This window comes from Lathamus discolor, chromosome 10, assembly GCF_037157495.1.
Source record: "Lathamus discolor isolate bLatDis1 chromosome 10, bLatDis1.hap1, whole genome shotgun sequence".
In the NCBI taxonomy this organism is placed as follows: Eukaryota; Metazoa; Chordata; class Aves; order Psittaciformes; family Psittacidae; genus Lathamus; species Lathamus discolor.
Window position 1 is genome coordinate 6,048,062 of NC_088893.1, and position 13,470 is coordinate 6,061,531.

General features: G+C 50.8%; 1 protein-coding gene across 5 annotated transcripts in view; it reads right to left on the reverse strand.

The window, feature by feature from the left end:
• Window positions 1-10,906, reverse strand: part of SIL1 (SIL1 nucleotide exchange factor) — a 100,858-nt gene extending 89,952 nt beyond the window's left edge. The window contains exons 1-2 of one of the 5 annotated variants that reach the window (XM_065690222.1): window positions 10,864-10,886; window positions 6,106-6,245 (exon numbers count right to left, since the gene is read on the reverse strand). The gene's annotated coding sequence lies outside the window, so the exon portion shown is untranslated. The other 4 variants (XM_065690223.1, XM_065690224.1, XM_065690221.1 and 1 more) reach the window with 4 other exon arrangements.
• Between the last annotated feature and the right edge of the window lie 2,564 nt (window positions 10,907-13,470).

The following is a 13,470-nucleotide window of genomic DNA, read 5'->3' on the forward strand; positions in this document are numbered from 1 at the left end:
CCTGGACCAGCTTATGACAAAGAGAAAGCAAGCAGAAGAAAGGCAAGAGAGCCAAAAGGAGGACAAGAGAAGCAGGAGATGCTGCCTCAAGTCACCAAAACGCAACTGCCTGCCCCAAACCCAGCAACAGAGCCTTGAGTGTCAGTACCTATCAACAAAAAGAAGTGAGAAAAGGGAAAACCTGGCAGCCTGGACCAATAAGCAAGGGAAGAACAAGGCAGTAGGCACAGGGCATTCCCCTTGATGTCAGCAACACCAGTAGCATAAACCTCAGCAGTGTGGGCATTTTATTCCCCAGAATTTATTTAAGGAGCATCTGATGCCTCATAAGTTATGTTTAGACACCATTTTATCTGTACCAGGACTCCTCTCCAGCCACAGGACTGGCATCAAGCACAGGAGCCCACCTGGCCAGCCTTACTTGGACAGGATTGTTGTCTCCCATGAGCATCCTGCCCATCAGCACAGCGGTACGTGCACCAGGAGAGCTGTGACACTCTCGTCGTGCTGCTTTCCAGCAAGCAGCAAAACACAGGCTGTTACCGGAACGCAGGAAGTGTTAAACCGAGAGCTCACGGAGGAGGAGGTTACGAGACACAAGTCTGTCATTTACAGCGATGCTTTTCAGGCACTTACAGCTGCAGAGATGACAGGCGAGAGCCAGGCTCCCACTGCCTCGGCCCAGGCTTTATGTGCTCCCATTCCCACCCAACAGGTTTTGGGCAGTGACCTGGGTTCAGCTCTAACAGTTATTTTTCTCCTTCTTAGTAGCTGGTGCAGTGCTGCATTTTGGCTTCAGTCTGAGAACAATGCTGATAACACACCAGTGCTTTGAGTTGTTGCTAAGTAGCGCTAACTCTGATCAAGGACTGTTCAGTCTCATGCTTAGCCAGTGAGGAGGGGTACAGGAAGCCAGGAGGAAGCAGAGCCAGGACACCTGACCCAAACTAGCCAAAGAGGTATTCCATACCACAGCACATCATGCCCAGCATATAAACTGGGGGGAGTAACCCAGAAGGGACTGATCACTGCTTGGGTCAGGCTGGGTATCAGTCAGCAGGTGGAGAGCAGTTGCACTGTGCATCACTTGTTTCCTTTTCCCCTTTCAGTTTTATATTCACTCCCCTTGTTATTTCCCTTATCAGCAGTAGTAGTGGTAGTTCTGTGTTACGCTTTAGTTATTGGACCACTCTTACCTCAGCCTGTGAGATTTATGTTCTTTCCGTTCTCCCCCTATCCTGTCAGGAGGAAGGGGGGATAAAAGGGGCAGAGTGAGTGAGTGGTGCTAAGTTACCAGCTGGGATTAAACCATTACAAGCAGTGACCTGCCCTGTCAGGTAGTGGTGAGCAGAGCCAGCACCAGGCATGGTCAGTGCTTGTGCCAAACCACTGCCTGGCCCCAGGTCCATCTGCAGGCAGGTAAAGCTTTAGACAGCAACCCAGTACATGGCTTGAGCTCACACCTCTGACCAGAGGGTGGGGGGGTATTACCTTTTCTTACTTTACAGTTGTCTGAGTTGGAGAGATTTCAGAAAGGAACCAAAGGGCCATCATGCTGCAGGAGTCCAGGGCACCTGCACCCAATTCCTCAGCAAATTCTGGTTCTGTTTCAAACAATGGGAAATTTCTCAAGTGCTAAGGGAGAATAAAGCCCACACTAAGCACCAGAAACCAGACAGAATTCAAGGACGCTTCAGCCAGCAACCTCACTCTGCTCCTAAAGCAATGCCTTGCATGAACCCAACCAAAGGAGCCCATTCCCACTGTCACTGATGAATTTCTTTAACTTGTAAAAGTGCCACAGTTGTGAGTGCCATTATGACTCCAACAGCCTCTTGCTGACATTGAGCAGACCTTCCAAGCTTCTCTGCATTTACTTCCTATTTGATTCTTCTCTATTTGCTGGAAGAAAATGAACAAAATGCACTCAAGAGCCACTCGCTTATTCCCGATTAGGGCAGAACAATGCAGGATGCAACAACATCATTTTTACTTCCCAGCAACCTCCCCAAGCCAGAGTGGGAACGTGCCACTTCCAGACACCAGAGACGGGCATTTCATAGAATCCCAGACTGGTTTGGTTTGGAAGGGACCTTAAAGCTCATCCAGCTCCAACCCCTGCCACAGGCAGGGACACCTTCCACTAGAGCAGCTTGCTCCAAGCTGCTGTGTCCAACCTGGCCTTGAACACTGACAGGGATGGGGCAGCCACAGCTTCTCTGGGCACCCTGTGCCAGCGCCTCAGCACCCTCACAGGGAACGAATGAGCCCTTCAGTTTTATAACCCTGAGGAGGTCCCATCTCTACAAGCCATAACACATTAAGCAACAACGCAACATTCACAACCAAGTGCAGAGCTCGCAGCAGAACTTAGCTCACCCAAGGCTCCTGATGGAAGTTTTCCATAGTGTAACAGTTTATTTTGTGGGCAGGAAGAGATCAATAAAATTAATTAAGAGTAAGAAGGAGGGAAAAAAAAAAAACCTCAAGTGAGTAACTGCACTAAAGCAGCAGTTGTGAGCAGGCCAAGTCCATTTTAAGGGCTATACATTTTCACTTCCACAGTCTTGGAAAAGAAAAGAGTGACTTTGTTCTGTATGCATATTGTCCATCATTTGTTATTGTCTGTCTATTGATGCTTACTTGAAAAACAAAATTTAATTAAAGCCCACAGCAGTGCACAGCCTGCCTTTGCAATCAGCCTGCATTAGGGGATCACTGCAGTAAATGAAATACAGCTTCACATTGTATTATTCAAATACCATCCAAAAACATTTACAAATTAAATCATATTCTTGCAGAGTGGAACTCAGAGGCACGGTGTTCAGCACAGGCAAAGGGTGTTTACAGCTGAAGTCTGAAATGAGACATGGAGGCAGTGTGGAGGTAAAGAGGTGCCACAGGGCTCTTCTAGACCTCACTGAGACAGTTCTCCATGTACCAGAAACCAGATGAAGAAAGAACGCACCAGTGCCAGCAGAGAACAGGCAGCATCCCCCAGGATGTCACCTCATTCAGGGCTGAGGTGGCTGGCACAGCCTGGCAAGCTGGGCAGGTGCCAGCACTCCTCTGCCCACAGGGGAGCTCAGTTCACCCTTTGGAAACCCAGCCAGAGCTGTACCAGATGTAGGGGAGTGAATCAGAATCCTAGAACGGTTTGGGTAGGAAGGGGCCTTAAAGCTCATCCAGTTCCATCACCTTGCCATGGGCAGGGACACCTTCCACTAGAGCAGGTTGCTCCAAGCCCTGTTCAGCCTGGTCTTGAACACTTCCAGGGATGGGGCAGCCACAGCTTCTCTGGGCACCCTTGCAGTCAACTCAGAGCAGTGAAAATCTGGACTCTCTATGAGCTAAGAAAAGGGATGCAGAAAGGTGCTCCTGTGGCAGGATGAGAAATGTAGTGCTTTTGCAGGGAGGAGAAAAGCAAAGGGAGCTTTGGTTTGTCAGGGTAAGTAAAAGCACAAGCAGGTCAGTGAGTCAGTGCTGATCCTAGCATCAATGCCTGATGCTGAACAAAGCAAAGCAGCACATTAAAAAGCAAGTGAATATTGCATGAGCCTTACAGCTCAGGCTTGAAAAGATTCAAGATCTGTCTTTTCCTTAATTGCGTCTGGGATGATGCCAAGTGTTCTTTGACAAATTATTTACTCTGAGAAGTTGGCTTCCCTAAACAAGAGTAGCCTGTTACCACCTGTGAGCCTGGAAAAGGCTGTGCCCTGCAGCTCCGATGGCCTCATCTCCAGTGACGCACCAGCAGAGGTCCGTGTCCAGCAAGCAGGCAAACCTCCCCAGAAGGCCAAAGAAGGCAGAGCTCTCATCACCCTAAGCCCTGCAGAAGAGTCTCCTGCACGCTGGCACACAGGGATCCTGGGAGAAGGGGGCTGGAAATGAAGAGGAAAACCTTGCAAGGGCACCTCTGGGTCCATTCTACAGGAAGACAGTAAAATTTCACAGCTGCTGCCCATGCCAGGGATCAGTAACTGACAGCCAAGTTCCCATAGGTCCTGCTGAGTTCTCATCAGCAGCTGAATCTATAATTTAGAGGAAAACCATTCCACCTGGCATATAATCATTGCAAGCTGTCAACATCCAGTCTATGTGAGGCTTCCTCTGCAGAAAGGATTCTCCTTTGTGAATCAGGGCCACCAACTTCCTATTACAACATCAAAACATACAGCTGCAGCAAAGGGTAACCCATTACACATCACCTTACCAGACCTTCAACAGAAATGAGCACCGGGACCCCAGCACCACACAGCACATAGCAAGGCAAAAAACAACGGAACACAGAAAAGGCAGCCCAGGATTCTTCCTAAAGGAAAAACATGGTGATAGAGGGGTATGGGCAGTGACTGGCACACAGAGCATCCTTCCTTCATGTAGGAAGGAGGCTCTGATAAGGCTGTAAGGGAACAACTGCTGAAGGAAGCACAGCACTCATGCACCAGCCAGGTGCTGGCTCCTACCTGACATGTCCTCCTCACCTCCTACAGCAAAGCTTCCACCAGCATCAACACCTCCCGGCTGCTCACCCGGACAGCCTCACACCCCCTCTGCCATCAGCAGACAGCGTAGAAGTGCCAAAGCCTCCCTGACACTTGAAGGCAGCGCCACCAGCCTGCATAAAAGATGAAGATTGCTGAGCCTCCTGCAGCCTTCCTGAGGCGAGAGCAATCTGCTCGCTGCAATCATGAGGCAGAAGGAGCACACCACGAGGTTAAAAATGACCAGGTCATTCACATTCACAGGTCTTTCAAGAAACGTGCTCATCCACAGCCCTGCTCATCACCTCTGAACACACCAAGAATGAGGCCTGAACGTTTAAACCAGACTAGATGGCTACTCTCAGTCTGCTGGAGGAAATAAAGGGAACGGGATGTCTGCCAGGGAGCAGGGGTGCAGCCCAGGCACCTCTGCCAGTGCCCTGCTTCTACAGTTCAAGGTTAAACATTTCCTTTGCACTAATTCCTGAGCCTGCCTCTCTGGAAAGCCGTGCCAGGTAATTAGAATCATTATAACTATTATTAGACCATAATATTATTATAGCATTTTTGCTACACTTGACATCTGTTGGCTGATAGACTTAACTGGTACATAAGAAATAATTGTGCATAGATTCCTTGCAAATGAGTACCAACACGGAAGACATTAAAGCTTTCTGCGTGGAAAAAGTTAATTTTGTGGAAGCATGCTTGAAATAAAACTTCTAAAATTAACAGTTAAACCTTTAAAAATCTCTCATTAAAGAAACTATTTGGGTTTAAAGTAGGCAGCTGTAAAAAAAAAATAATCCTCATTTTCCTTTAGATGCTTAAAGGCATTTACCTGGCTCAGTATCTCCTTTGAATGAAACACAGGCATCTTCCTCCCACCCAGCCCAGTGACCCACAGGTTTCCAAGTCATCCTTCCACCTCCCTTTCCCTGTCTCCACAGAACGCATTTGAATTCTTGGACAAGGAGTCTGACTGTGCACAATAACCAGGACTCAAACTTGCTGACTGAAAATCCTACTGAATTATCAGCACACACCCTTCTAGAATAAAAGACAGCTTTTTGCACCCCACAGAGCCCAACAGGCTTTGCAAACGGAACTTGGGACTTACCCGCCACCAAGATTCAGGCATAACCTAGGGTGGAACACAACCCTTCTGCCAGTATTTAACCACAGCACGCAGCCCCCCTGCCCCTCCCCACTCCCCCCCCCCCCCCCACCCGAAAGTAAGGATCCAACAGAAACCACACAAATGCTTCAGGGAAGCTGAACTTTCTCCCCTGGAACTGAAATTGACTCAGGGCACACAGCATCAGCCATGGACCACTAAAGGAGAACAAACAGGGCACAGCTTCTCCATCCCATCGCTGATGTCCACAAAGCACAGCCTGAGTGAACAACTGTGGCCACATACCTCAAGTTACCAACCTTGAGAGGTGGAAGAGATGAAAACCACAAAGGAACCCTGTGTTGTCCTTGAATTCAGTGGGGCCCAACGTTTACCCAACTGTTACAGCAATGCACAAAGATGGTAGAGCAGGTGGAAAAGCACTTCAGAAAAGGACAGAGCTCTTAAAGCACAAAAAGCTGGACACAGCAGCCCGGTACTTACAGAGCTCAGGGGTGGTCAGAGCTGGTCCTGGTTGGACAGTGACGTTTTCTTCAGCTAAGGTAACTCCTTTTCCTTATGATTAGTCCACACTGAGCCCTGGTGGAAGGAGCTTCCTGCAACTGCTCCCACAGCAACACTATCTGGGGATAAAAATGAGTGCAAGTAACTTGCACAGAGCAAGTAACTTTTTACTTTTTCCAGAGCAGAGCAACCACATGAGGAATGTGGAATTCCTTGAGGTGAAACACGTATTTTTACTACCTTAGTCACACACAAACATGCCTAACTCTCACTGAGGACAGATCTGTGGAGAAACAATGGGGAGCATGACGCTACGGGCACAAATTGCCCCCATGCATTCCCTCTGCTACCACAGCAGACACCCAGGGAGCTCTCAGTTGATGCTAGTCCTAGCGAGCACTAGCATGAAGCCCCAGTTACATGAGGCTCATGAAACGCTCTTAAAAATCTCCTAAGTCTTCAGAAATGGGGCACAAATCCCCACCTAGATCTACCCATCACACGGCCAACTAGCACCGTGACATTAAAGGAGACTTTTCACTCTATCCATCCAACACTTTGAGGTAAATCAGAAGAACAAGCTCACCTTAATGAGGTGCACTGCTCATTATTAAGGAATAAAACACACAACAAAGCGATTGCCACACACACACTTTAGGGGATCAACGATTCCCCGTCACAACAAGAGAAAACCACACGTACAGGCCCTGAGAGCTCAGTCCAGATTTGCTTCTATTCATTCTTTTCATTAATGGCCTGAGCGATGAAAGATAAAGTCCTTTTATAAAAGCTGAAAGGATGCCCAGCAGTTAAGAGCTGGGAGCACTCCAGAGGTCATGATCAGAATTGACAAACTGAAGAAAAGGTCCAAAAACACCCACGAATCAATAAAAACAAAGAAAACAATGCAAAGAATCACACTTGGAAACAGCAAAACCAAGGATCAAGCACACTAATGCAGCACAGGGGGGAAGCTCCCTAGACAGAGGTGATGCTGAGGAAAATCAGGGACTGGAGCAAAATGCAATGTGTGTAAGCACTGTGACACCAGAGCTCCAAAGAGCTAAACCCCCCCTGCAGTCCTGATCCAGCTCTGGGGCAACAGCACAAGAGGGACGTGGAGCTGTCGGAGGGAGGGCAGAGGATGCCACAGAGATGCTGCAAGGGCTGGAGCAGCTCTGCTCTGGAGCCAGGCTGAGAGAGCTGGGCTGGGGCAGCCTGGAGAAGAGAAGGCTCCTGAAGGGGAGACCTTAGAGCAGCTCCAGGGCCTAAAGGGGCTGCAGGAAACCTGGAGAGGGGCTTTGGACAAGGGCCTGTAGGGACAGGCCAAGGGGAATGGCTTTAACCTGCCAGAGGGGAGACTGAGATGAGCTCTTAGGCAGAAGCTCTTCCCTGTGAGGGTGCTGAGGCGCTGGCACAGGGTGCCCAGAGAAGCTGTGGCTGCCCCATCCCTGGCAGTGCTCAAGGCCAGGCTGGACACAGGGGCTTGGAGCAAGCTGCTCTAGTTTGCCTCTAAAACTGGAGGAGCTTTAAGGTCCCGTCCAACACAAACCAGGCTGGGATTCTATGATTTAAGAACACAAAATTCCCAGTTCTGCACTGGAAGGCCATGCCCAGTGCTGGGTCTCACCCAGTGTAAAACACACAGCTGCTGAAGGGTTTCTCCATCCCTGCTCCCTTCAGGGTCATTACCAGCTCTTGGCATTCAAGAAGGACAACCACCCATTGGGCTTGCCCTTTTATGAAGGCAAGGGACAAAGCAACCGGCTTCATTTGCTGTAAGGGCAAGTTAGACAAGGTGCCAATCTCTTTGAGGCTGGAATTTTATCAAGTCCCAGAGGGAACTTACCCCCATCTAAATCGGCACTAACACCCACTGCTGTCCCATCTGAAGCCAATTATCTCCCCTCAAGACAGGGGCATGGACCAGGAGGCTTTTCCAGCCCTGCATTTCATTTTAGCATCCTCCAGCCAGCCACTCCTACACCACTATGGCAGTGACAACTCTGAGCTAAATTAACAGCCTTCTCTCCCCAAAATACAATAGAGCTCCTCATCCTGCCCAAAGGGCACCCACAGAGCACTGCAGGATGAGCACAGCCATAACTCTTCCAATTCATATCTTCATTACCCTTCACAAAGTTCTTCAGTTTAATTTGCCACCACACAGCTTTGGTGGCAAAGATGCCTTCCCCTGTATGATGCGGGGAGGGATACTGACCTGAGCTGCCCATGGGGAAGGACAAAGCTCTACCCTTCCCCTCTGACAGCCAAACATCTCTGCGTGACAGCTGCAGCCCATAAGGGTCATCACCCAGCCAAGCAGGCAAGCCCTCCCTACCCCAGACAGGATAACTTAAGGCAGCACTTGCTGAAAGCAATTGAAATCATTGAAACAAGGCATTTCAAAGCAAGGGAGAGGCCCTCTGCCTGCACAGTTGATGCCACACACACAGAGCAGCACCAAACCCTGAGCAAAAGCTCCGCCAGAAACCCAGCAAAGGAGCAAGAACTACAAATCTTCTACAAAAGCAGGGCTTGACTTCCAGGGACACTGAAGATTCCCCAGTGCCTCAAGAGTTTTGGGGGGCGTTTGAGTCAGTGATGTAGGATCAAGCTGCCTTGTGAACCAGAGCCAGGAGAGATCTGACAAAGCCTTTGGTAGCACGCACCGTCTCCTTGCAAGGGGCTGTTTCCCAGAAGATCCCCAGTGCTGTGTCATTTTTCACTGCAGGTGCTAAGAATATCTGTGTGCTCATAAGAAATAGTAACCAGCTTTATAGGGAACTTACCAACAAAGTGCTCGACAAACATTAATTAAAGCTGATTCACCTACTTCACGAGTACAAGTTAAACATCATTGCTCAGAGGGGAAAGCTGAGTGGTTAAGAGAGCTGAGGTGGGTTATAAAAGCCAGAGAGGGCGTCAGTAAGAGAGAGGATTAGCACATAGAAAGGCTATTATCCCTAAATTTATCCCAATAATCCACTGCCTCACAAATACTCCCCGCATAGCTGAGGTGTGCTTTGAGCCACACCTGCCCAGCCTGACCGCAGCTGCATGTAAGTATTCTTCCACCTCCTTGCCAAGTAAAAGCAGAGAGAGAGGTTGGGGGTGCTGGAGAAGTTTTCAGGTCATTTATTGCTCAGGACAAAGAGATTCTCAACTATAAAGAGTGAGAAGGCAGCAGCAATAGCACAAGCACTGGTTTTGTGCTGCTTTGGGGTGTGGGGATGGAGCTGTGGGTTCAAGGGCTGTTCTGACAGCTCATCAGGAACTGCTGGTTTCCAGCTTATTCCTTTTAAAGGATCATATTTGTAATCCTTCAGATGCAGTAACTATGTGGTCAAACGGAGGGCAGACACTGCTCTCACCTCCACAGAGGAGTGTCTGGGGCAGTATTTTGGATGCTTTCACCCCAGGAATGCCTTGGAGGCTGCTGAAAAACACCAACACCATCCAGGCTGGTCATTTTAAAGCAGGGTTAGGAGGAAAACAGAGGAACAAAGGAAGGCCACCCTTTAATAACGCTACTGCCAGAGCACAAATTAATTCAAGAGGCTCACACAGAGCAGAAACACTGCGGTACCAGGTTCTGTAAATGACAGGGTGTGTCATCAGCTTCTAACACCAGAGAGACACTTATCTGCACTTAGAAGGTTTCCTACCAGGGCTGTGTGCTGGAGCATCTTCCTCACCCAGACAGCTCTACGCACAGCAATGCCCGTGCAGATTATACTCCTCTGGCAAGCGAATGAAACACTATCAGTGTAAAGTCATACTTTCCGCCTCTAAACCCTATTTGTACTGGGTTAGTTCTAGCAGCAAAACACTGTAAAAATAACTAACTTGCCCCTCAGAAATTGTGTCTGCAGAACCTGTCAGTGTAAACCTCGGCCATCTTGAGAGGTGGGTAGTGTTGATGCTTTGTCAAAGATTACTTCTAACGCGAGCGTTAGGCAACCACAAACATTTGAAGGCAATATTCCAAATAGTGTTTATATACAAAATCCCATTTGCTCAGTTTTCACTCCCTGGCTTTGTTTAACATGTAATTTCATTAGTTCCCCGGCAAGAGAGCCATATGCAAGCTTGTACCAATATAGCTAAGCAGTTTAAAACTCAACCCTCGTACTACGAAGCATGTACTCTGAAGATAAACCCACTTGAACAGCGTAGAACCACACCAGCAGCACTTGCACACGCTCACACCACAGCCACCTGGGCACACAGGGGGCCTGGGGTCACCAGCCCGTCCTCGTGCTCAAGGGGGAATCCGAACCGCTCCCGTTTGAACTCGTGCTTAAACCCGCTCAGCGAAAGGGCCTCTCGTCCGCCGAGCACCCTGCTCCGCACCCTGCCGGCAAGCGCCACCTCAGGGGCCCGCCTGCCGCTCACTTCTGTAACACCGCTGTCTACACCGCTGCCTTCACCGCCCAGCCCCGCCCGGCGCAGGCCGAGCCCCCGGCGTTAGGGCGAACCACCCCAGCAGCAGCGCCCGAGCCCTGCGCCCTCAGCGCCTGGGCCGTGCCGCTATGCACGAGAGAGGAGCGGCACCGGCCCCAGCCAGGCCTCACCGCCGGCTCCCCTCGAAGCAATGGCCCCGGCGCGGGAGGTGGCGGCCCAACCCCTTTAGGGCCCATATGCGGCGGGGACCGGTGCGGCCGTGCCCGGCCTGGCCCGGGGCTGCCGTTGACAGCGCAGCCCCGTCCCACTCCCCGCCGCCCCCCCACTCACCGCTCCGCACTGCGCAGGCGCCACCCGGCCCCGCCCCATCCGCGCTGGCCTATGCCGATGCCGCACTACCCAATCAGAGGTGGCGGATGCTGCGCGGCCCCGCCCCCGTGGCCCCGCCCCCTGCCGTGCTATTCCCCCCCGCACACCCCCGCAGCGGCCCGGTGCGAGCGCCTTGCCGTGCCGCGCCGCCTGCCGCAGCTGTGCCCGCCTGCACTGCGCACGGGGGGCAGGTGGCGAGGGTCAGTCCGCAGCCTCAGCACTCAGCGACCCCCGGACACGCCGAAGCTGGAAGCAGAGGGACTGCGGTGGCCGCAAGCCAGAGTGAGCCCGCGGGCACCTTCTGCCTCCCCGTGTCACTGCACCGAGCTGGTTACAGCCGGATGGCAAAGCGCTTCCCACCGGTGACAGCTCCCAGTGCTTAGAGGGGCTGCAGGAAACCTGGAGAGGGGCTTGGGACAAGGGCCTGTAGGGCCAGGCCAAGGGGAATGGCTTGAACCTGCCAGAGGGGAGACTGAGATGAGCTCTTAGGCAGAAGCTCTTCCCTGTGAGGGTGCTGAGGCGCTGGCACAGGGTGCCCAGAGAAGCTGTGGCTGCCCCATCCCTGGCAGTGCTCAAGGCCAGGTTGGACACAGGGGCTTGGAGCAAGCTGCTCCAGTGGAAGGGGTCCCTGCCCGTGGCAGGGGTTGGAGCTGGATGAGCTTTAAGGTCTCTTCCAAAAGAAACCAGGCTGGGATTCTTTGATTCCATGACTGAGTGGTGCCGTTGCAGACACAGTGGGAAAGCCACAGCTACACAACTCTTGCCCCCTTCAGGGCTGGGCTGAGGAGCAGCTGGTGCACCAGCATGCCAATGGGCTCCACTGCATACCAGACAGTGGCCAAAACCACTCTACCTCCAAATTAAACCTGCAGGGCTTAATTATCTAGGAAAGGCTGCTCAGCAGCAGTAAGTGACAGCTGATGGGATGGCATGGAGCAGTGGAAAGCTGCATCTGTCCCTAGGCCAGTGTCCCCATGGCTCCGCTCGCCCATGCACCGCTCCGCTCTGCTGCTGCTGGCACCCAACAAGATCCTGGAGCAGGAGACTGATTGTCAGCAAATCCCAGCTTTCATTTCCAGTAAATGAAATGTTCTCAGTCTTTCTAGGTTGGATGTAAACACCGCAAAATTGGAATCTGGAGTCAAAGCCCACAACACCCATCAGGAGTGCTCCACAATTTATTGAGGTTTATGATTTTTAGTGGGGCTTATGATTTTTCAGGCAGCTACGTGATATCTGGTAAGTCGTAACTCCTGGCCTTTGGATGCACAAAAGCACTGCTGTACTCCAGCCTCTTCCTTCTCCTCCCCTCTCAGCTCCTGGAGCACCAGCTCAGGATAAGGCTCATCCATCCACCTCTGCTGTGGTCCCCCCAAGGAGACAGACGAGCTAGATATTGGTCTTCCCCTTCTTCCTGCCATGTGGATCAGCACTAACTGGATGATCAGCCACCTCTCTGGATCCACCATGAGCCCACTCTGTCAGGCACAGCAGGAGCAGCAATAAAACCCCTCCAGACATCAAACCCAAGGCTGGCAGTCAGGCAGGGCTGGCCTCTCTGAAGCCCAGAGAAGAGGCTTTTCCCTCTGGTTGCAGCAGGGCTCCGGCCTCACGACAGCACCAGGTGGTCTGAGAAGTCTTGCTTTGGGAAAAGCACAGCTGCATCCTCTGGTGATCCCATCCTAATCCTGCTGCCTGAAACCACTCACACATCAAAGAGACTAGAAACACGCTCTGCATTTATTATCCTTTGCATTTCACGTTCTTCTGTTTGATCTGTGGGAGCAGAGGGTTTTTTCCAAAGGTATTGGAAAAGATGGGTGTGAGAGAGTAATTTGGGGCTGGGAGTAATTTTTCATCAATGTACTTAAAGACAATCACAGCACTAGGAGGGAGGCTTAATTGTGGAGTTGTGCAATTAGTTTTTATGTCACTGCAATTATTCTGTTGGCTACATATAAAGAACATGGCAAAAATGCAGCACTTAATTTTAAATCAAGACTTGATTCTCTTTTAGTAGGTAATTGATGTTGATCACATCACTTAGCAGTGACTATAAAATGTGCTATTTAGATTGTAAAAGGATGGAGAAAAGGGCTAAGAGATAGGTAATTGATGGATCACAGGCTGCTTTGGTGGGAGGCAGTATTAATCCATCAGACTTCAGCTTGTCTTTGTTTGCAGCCACTTCTGGGCATCATAAGCGGCCCCGAGCGTTAACGGGTACAGAGCCGCTGATCCCCAAAGCACTGCAGCCAACAGCAGCAACAGATGAATTCAGCTGGTTGCTTGTGTTTAAATACCTTCTTTTAAGGGTAAACATTGCTCAGAGCTTGTCAGCCTTGCATGGGGTGGGATTCAGGGGTCATCTCTCTGGGGAGAGCATTGCACCCCATCATGCCTGCTCCCCTATGCCAGGCAGAGACCACAGGAACCACTGCCCGGCTCACACAGGCTGCCTGCAAGCTCAGAGCCACTAGCATCCTAAATACTGCCACAGGCACCTCAGTCTTCCTTTATTAATAGTGCAGGGCTATTGAAAAGAGGAAATTTGGAAAGTTGAGGAGG